This window comes from Colobus angolensis, unplaced genomic scaffold (genome assembly GCF_000951035.1).
Source record: "Colobus angolensis palliatus isolate OR3802 unplaced genomic scaffold, Cang.pa_1.0 Scaffold13, whole genome shotgun sequence".
Lineage (NCBI taxonomy): Eukaryota > Metazoa > Chordata > Mammalia > Primates > Cercopithecidae > Colobus > Colobus angolensis.
Window position 1 is genome coordinate 21,029,758 of NW_012114252.1, and position 6,755 is coordinate 21,036,512.

Below are 6,755 nucleotides of genomic sequence, written 5' to 3' on the forward strand. Positions count from 1 at the left end.
GGCATGGTGGTGGATGCCTGTAATCCCAGCTACTTGGGAGGCTGAGGCAGAAGAACTGCTTGAATCCAGGAGGTGGAGGTTGTGGTGAGCCAAGATCGTGCCATTACACTCCAGCCTGGGTAACAAGAGCGAAACTCCATCCCAAAAAAGAAAAGAAAAGAAAATTGCTCGAATTTACTTTTTGTCTAATATTATTTCCATAGTCTTAAATAAATATAAAATAAACCAGCAAGTAATAAGTCATTAGCAAAAAAAAAAAAAAAAAAAGTGAGAAATGTACATTAAATTGATGTGTAACATGACCACATTTATTTAAGAATATATTCCAATATCCAACGGCAAATTTCAACAATGCAAAAACCACAATTACTTTTGCACCAACCTAATATTGACAAACGAGGGAACTTGAGGACAAGTCAGAAAGCCCAAGCATTGCCTGAATGCAGTGCCTCCCACTCGGAATACCAGCACTTTGGGAGGCTGAGGCAGGAGGATTGCTTGAGCCATTTTGTAGATGGTCTGTGTAAGTTGTCATAAGGTTTGCAAAGGGGAATTTAGGAAAGAAATTTTGTATGTGATTAACTCGGTTATAATTAAAAGGAAATTGGCCAGGCGCAGTGGCTCATGCCTATAATCCCAGCACTTTGGGAGGCTGAGGCGGGTGGATCATCTGAGGTCAGGAGTTCGAGTCCAGCCTGACCAACGTGGTGAAACCCCGTCTCTACTAAAAATACAAAAATTGGCCAGGCGCAGTGGCTCATGCCTATAATCCCAGCACTTTGGGAGGCTGAGGCGGGTGGGTCATCTGAGGTCAGGAGTTCGAGTCCAGCCTGACCAACGTGGTGAAACCCCGTCTCTACTAAAAATACAAAAATTAGCCAGGCGTGGTGGCTCACACCTGTCTATTCCAGTTACTCGGGAGGCTGAGGAAGGAGAATCGCTTCAACCTGGGAGACGAAGGTTGCAGTAAGCTAAGATTGTGCCACTGCATTCCAGCCTGGGTGACAGAGTCAGGCCCTGTCTTAGAAAAAAAATGTTAAAAAAGTTTTTTTAATGGAAGTTTTAAAAAAGGAAATCATTTATAGTAGTCCTGTATGTTAAAACAAAGCTTCCTTGAAGTATCAATTTGCTCGCAATAAAATTAATTGAACGTTTGCTTTTTATAATAATTCTATAATCTGTTTCTGACTTTTCTCTCTTGAGAAGGCCTGAGATGATAACTCTCTCCTTCAGCTTTTTTGTCAGCTCTTGTAACTTTTTCCCTCTGGTTTCAATTTTACTGTTAGGGCCTAAGGCTGAAATGTTTTATCTTGAAGGTCAAAACAGAAAACATTGTTTTCCTCCATTCTGTACTCCAGGCTTTTTTTGATATGTCTAAATTTTCAGTGTAATCAAGAAACTTCTCATGCTGTTCCGAAGAGTCATGTATTCCCCTGGTATACTCATAACCTTGAACACACTCTTCCTGTGTCTGATTAAATTCCAGTACTTTTTCATCAAACTTGACTTCCAGGGTGTCTAAGTGGGCTTCTCATAAGGAGAAGCAGTCACTGCAGAAGATTTTTCTTTGCTTTTTTGGTAGCTGGCTTAAGAGACAAGATTTTATAATTCTGAGGCTGTCTTTATTAGGTTTTTGATTGCAAAAACTGAAATGTAAAAGGGTCAAGGTTTTTACATCCATATTACCTTCTGTATTGTCTTTAAAGTCTTTTGATTATTACTTTTGTTAAGTAACTGTTATTTTACAATAACCTGTGCTTCTGTTTGGATCAGATGTTTTGCGCCTTTTAACATTTTTAATAAACGTCCTCAAAATCAAAATCCTAAATTAAGTCTCTGAGGTAGTCTTATTGCTGGGCTTATTAAAACTATAAAAATTAATTGCTGCAAGGTTGTAGAACCTTTTTTTTTTTGAGATGGAGTCTCACCGTGTTGCTCAGCCTGGAGTGCAATGGCGAGATCCCGGCTCATTGCAACCTCCGGCTCCCAGGTTCAAGTGATTCTCCTGCCTTAGCCTCCCGAGTAGCTGGGATTACAGGCACGTGCCACCATGTTCCGGCTAATTTTTTGTATCTTTAGTAGAGACAGGGTTTCACCATATTGGCTAGGCTGGTCTTGAACTCCTGACCTATGATCCGCCCACCTCGGCCTCCAAAGTGCTGAGATTACAGGCACGAGCCGTGGCGCCCGGCTGTAGAACCTTTTTACAGCTTCCAGTCAGACCATGAACTCCAATATCATGACTTCTGGCCTGATAATTACATTTACTGGAAGCAAATCAGCTGAAGAACTCCCTTAGCCCCTTGAGAGAGTACTTATCAGGGTCTATTGACTAATTTTCGTGCTGTTAAGTTGCAGGGCCTTGACTCCTGGGTACACATATCACATCTAAAGAAGGCACTGACTCCTACCAGAAACTGACACCAAACTGAAGTTGACCAAAGCCTCACCTTTAGACACGGGCAAAGGTGACACTCAAAGTAAACTGCTTTCATAAAACACAGGGACAGGCCTGTATTCAAAATCATTAAGGTTTATTTAATAATTTTGCCTTTATTTGAAATAATGTAATTTATTCTATGACTAGATACTAAATAATTTAAAGGTTTAATTTTTTTCTATCATTTGCAAAACTAGGCAGGGCTTGCGACCTTTTTGTTTAAAATATTGTTAGTTCCTTGTGTTTGTTGTACTTCCAGAATTTGAACTATACAATCCCTCCAGGCCCAGCATGAGATTGTAAGGGCCAATTCTGAGGAATAAAATTAATTCAGATCCTCCAAAGCAAGGATGGGCAGAGATGCCTCGGCAGCTTAACAAAATGCTTGTGTTTTGTATAGCTAATAGCTACGAACAGATTATGGCGGCTTAATGCACATAATTTATACATAAGTCAATTTTGTTACCTTGTCTTTTGACTTTTGGTTTTTGGCTCTTATGTTGCTTAAAAGAGATTTGAAGGCTAATGAGTGCCTGCTCACTTCCATTCCATTGGCTTAGACTATTTAATTGGCTGTAAGTCTTTTGACTCTAAGTCCCTTAGCCATAGGAGTCCCACTAAAGGAACTGATAGACCTGGCGCAGGTAGCACACCACCCTGGCATCAATATGGGACAAAATAAAAGCTTGGCCATTGACACTGCCTCTGGCATACCTTGGCAAAAAAGGTGGACTATAAACTAAAAAACATCCTCAGCCTCCCCAGTAGAATGGACACCCCTCTTGCCCAAAGGAGATCCAGAAAAAAACAAAAACAAAAACAAAACCTGAAAAACTAGTTCAGGCCATGATGGGAAACTGGGCATCAGACACGCCTCACTCTACCTTCCCCCATGCCTTGGAATTCAGGCACAACTAACTAGGCAAAATGCCTTTGCACCCTTGAAAAGAAAAACCCTCCTGCTGATTTTATGTGGAATGCTGTTAAGGCTGCTGTACCTTCTAGTACCTGTTATTTATTTATTTATTTTTTTACCACTTTTGGGCCCATTAAGGGTGAGCTCATCATTGTTAATATTTGGCCCATGCATATTCAACTTGCTTGTAAAGTGCCTGTCTCTGGTTACAGCAGATCCCGGTAAAGGTGATCGTCAAGCTAGGGTTCCAGCTGCTTCCTGTCTTGGAATCAGACGCTCCTGCTGTCCCCTGGGGACCCTTAGATCAGGCAGCCGGAGATTCCCATGCCCTCGGTAGGCAGGGCCAGCGCTCTTAAATCAGCAGGAAGATGACATAGAAGACCGACCTCCTCCCTCATCTCCCGCAAGAATAAGGGATGGAATGGCTGAGCGCGGTGACTCACGTCTGTAATCCCAGCACTCTGGGGAGGCCAAGGTGGGCAGATCGCCTGAGCTCAAGAGTTTGAGACCAGCCTGCACAACATGGCAGAACCCCATCTCTACCAAAAATACAAAAATTAGCCGGGTGTGGTAGCACACACCTGTGGTCCCAAATACTCAGGAAGGCTGAAGTGGGAGGATCGCTGGAGCCCAGAAAGGGGAGGCTGCAGTGAGCCATGATTATGCCACTGCATCCCAGCCTGGGTGACAGAGTGAGACCCTGTCTCAAAAAAATAAAGAAAATAAATAAAAGAAGAAGGGATGGAAATCTCTGAGGGGGGAAATGAGATGGGAACAGCACTGGGTGGTCATAGGAGGAGGGAAAAAACCCAAACAACAGCTAGAATAAGAACGAGGCAAAGAAACCACAGGTTAACAGAAAACCCAAAATAAGGGAGAGGAAATGGTCAAATCCTGGTCCATGATCCCGGGAAAACGCGAATAAGGGGAAAAGTCTGTGGTAGCAGGGGAGGGAGTCCCTGAAATCACTCCTTTTCCAGAATACCTTACGATAATTCTGCCCCCTAATTTAAAAACACCCATAAAATTAGAAACTCAAACTCTGATGTGAGTGACTCACTCTGCTGAGCACGTCCGCAATTCTCTCTTACGTGCGTGCTTTCGCTTTGCGATAAAAGCTTCTTGTCTTTCGTTTCATTCTGACGAGTCCCTGAATTCTTTCTCAAGCTGGTGTCAGGAACCTGGAAACTGGCTGGGGCTGGGGTCTCACTGGCATCCGGAGACCCTCCTGAAACCTCCGACAGCTGTAGGTGATTGAAGGCGCCAATCACAGGGGTCGGAGGGTGATGGAATGCCCTTTAATTTTAATCCGAGTGTCATGGAAAACAGTTGGATGGTTCTATGCAGAGGAGTGACATGATCTGACTTCTAAGAAAGACCATTCTATTGCTGCAGGGAAGCAGGGAGGGGTCAATTTATTCACAGAAGGTGTTAGGGGTTGAGTTATGTCTCCTCAAAATGTGTTAAACCCTAACCCCTAGTACCTGTGACTATAACCGTAGCTGGAAGTGAGGTCTTCATAGATTACTGAATTAAGATGAGATCATTAGGGTGGGCCCTACTCCAATGTGACTGGTGTCCTCAAAGGAGAGGAAAACCCCATGTGAGGACAAGGGGACCATCATGTGATGACAGAGCCAGAGACTGGGGAGGGCGCCAAGGGCGTTCTACAGTGGACCTGAAACACTAGTTCAGGCTGAGATGGAAAGGGGGTTGGATGTGCCTCATTTTACCCTCCTCCCTTTGGAATTCAGGCACAGTTGACCAGTATTAACGTTAAAACAGAGACCTTAAGACTGACAAAGCAGACTTTTTGGAGCAACAAGATACCAACATGACAGATTGAAGGCCCTGAAAGAAACTGGAGTATTTTACCCCAAATATATTAATGTGGCATATTTTGAAATAGCCTTGCAAAACAGTCTCTTGTGGGAAAAAAACATCTACATTCTGTAGAGAATCCTCTTCCCTTTCCAGGTCTTTTTCTTGATCCAGGAGATAATTTACTAAGAGTCTGGCACCTTAATTTTGATAAGAAACATTTACAAAGGCCGGGTGTGGTGGGCCACAGCTGTAATGCCAGCACTTTGGGAGTCCAAGGCAGCAGATCACTTGAGGTCAGGAGTTCGAGACCAGCCTGGCCAACACAGTGAAACCCTGTCTCTACTGAAAATACAAAAATTAGCTGGGACTGGTGGTGCACGCCTGTAGTTCCAACTACTTGGGAGGCTGAGCGGGGAGGATCGCTTGAACCTGGGAGGCGGAGGTTGCAGTGAGCCAAAATTGTGCCATTGGACTCCAGCCTGGGCAACAAAGTGAGATTCCGTCTCAAACAACAACAGAAAGAAACATTTACAATCCATTCACTTTGAAGCCTGCTACCTGGGGGCTACATCTGCACAGACCCTTATCTTAATCCAGACACTTCCTTCTATTGATTCCATGTCATTAAATAAACTTTCAACCAATTGGCAATCAGAAAATCTTTGAATCCACCTATGACTGGAAGCCCCTCTCTTTGAGTTGTCCCATCTTTCTGGGCTGAACCACTGTACTTCTTACATGTACTGACTGATGTCTTCTGTATCCCTACCATGTATAAAACCAAGCTGTAGCCCAACTACCTTGAGCACATGTTCTCAGGATCCGCTGGGGCTATGTTACAGGCCACGGTCACTCATCTTTGGATCAGAATAAATCTCAAATATTTTAGAGTTTGACTCTTTTCATTGACACTCATGCAGCGGACTATTGCCATCATCCAGGCTACACACTGTTAAATGGAAAAACCTTAGATACGTTTACATTTTAACTGAGTATATTCAAGCAAAACAAAGCAGATTTCCGAATGGGGCACCCCTCCAAACCAGAGCACGTCAGAGAACTCCAACCAGGAACATGATCTGACAGCACCTATAGGAAACAGAAGTGTGTGATAGAGACAGCTGATTTGATTATAGCTTCATTGCTTAACTGGTCACAGAGTCCCCATTAACTAAAGCTCAGTTACTGTAGTTAAACTCTTTATTGGTTTGGTCTGGTAGGTGTAGTTCAAGGTTTCACTCTATTATCAGAAACGGGTTCCAATCCAGACCTCAAGAGTGTTCTTGGACCTTGTGCAAGAAAGAATTCTGGGCGAGTCCGTAAATTGAAAACACACTTATTAAGAAAGGGAAAGAAAAGAATGGTTACTCCGTAGGCAGAGCAGTGGCACTGGCTGCTTGACTCAGTAGACTTACGAGAGGTGAAGCCAGCTGGACTTCTTGGGTCGAGTGGGGACTTGGAGAACTTTTCCGTCTTAAAGAGGATTGTAAAATGCACCAATCAGCACTCTGTAGCTAGGACTGTAAAATGCACCAATCAGCACTCTGTAGCTAGGATTGTAAAATGCACCAATCA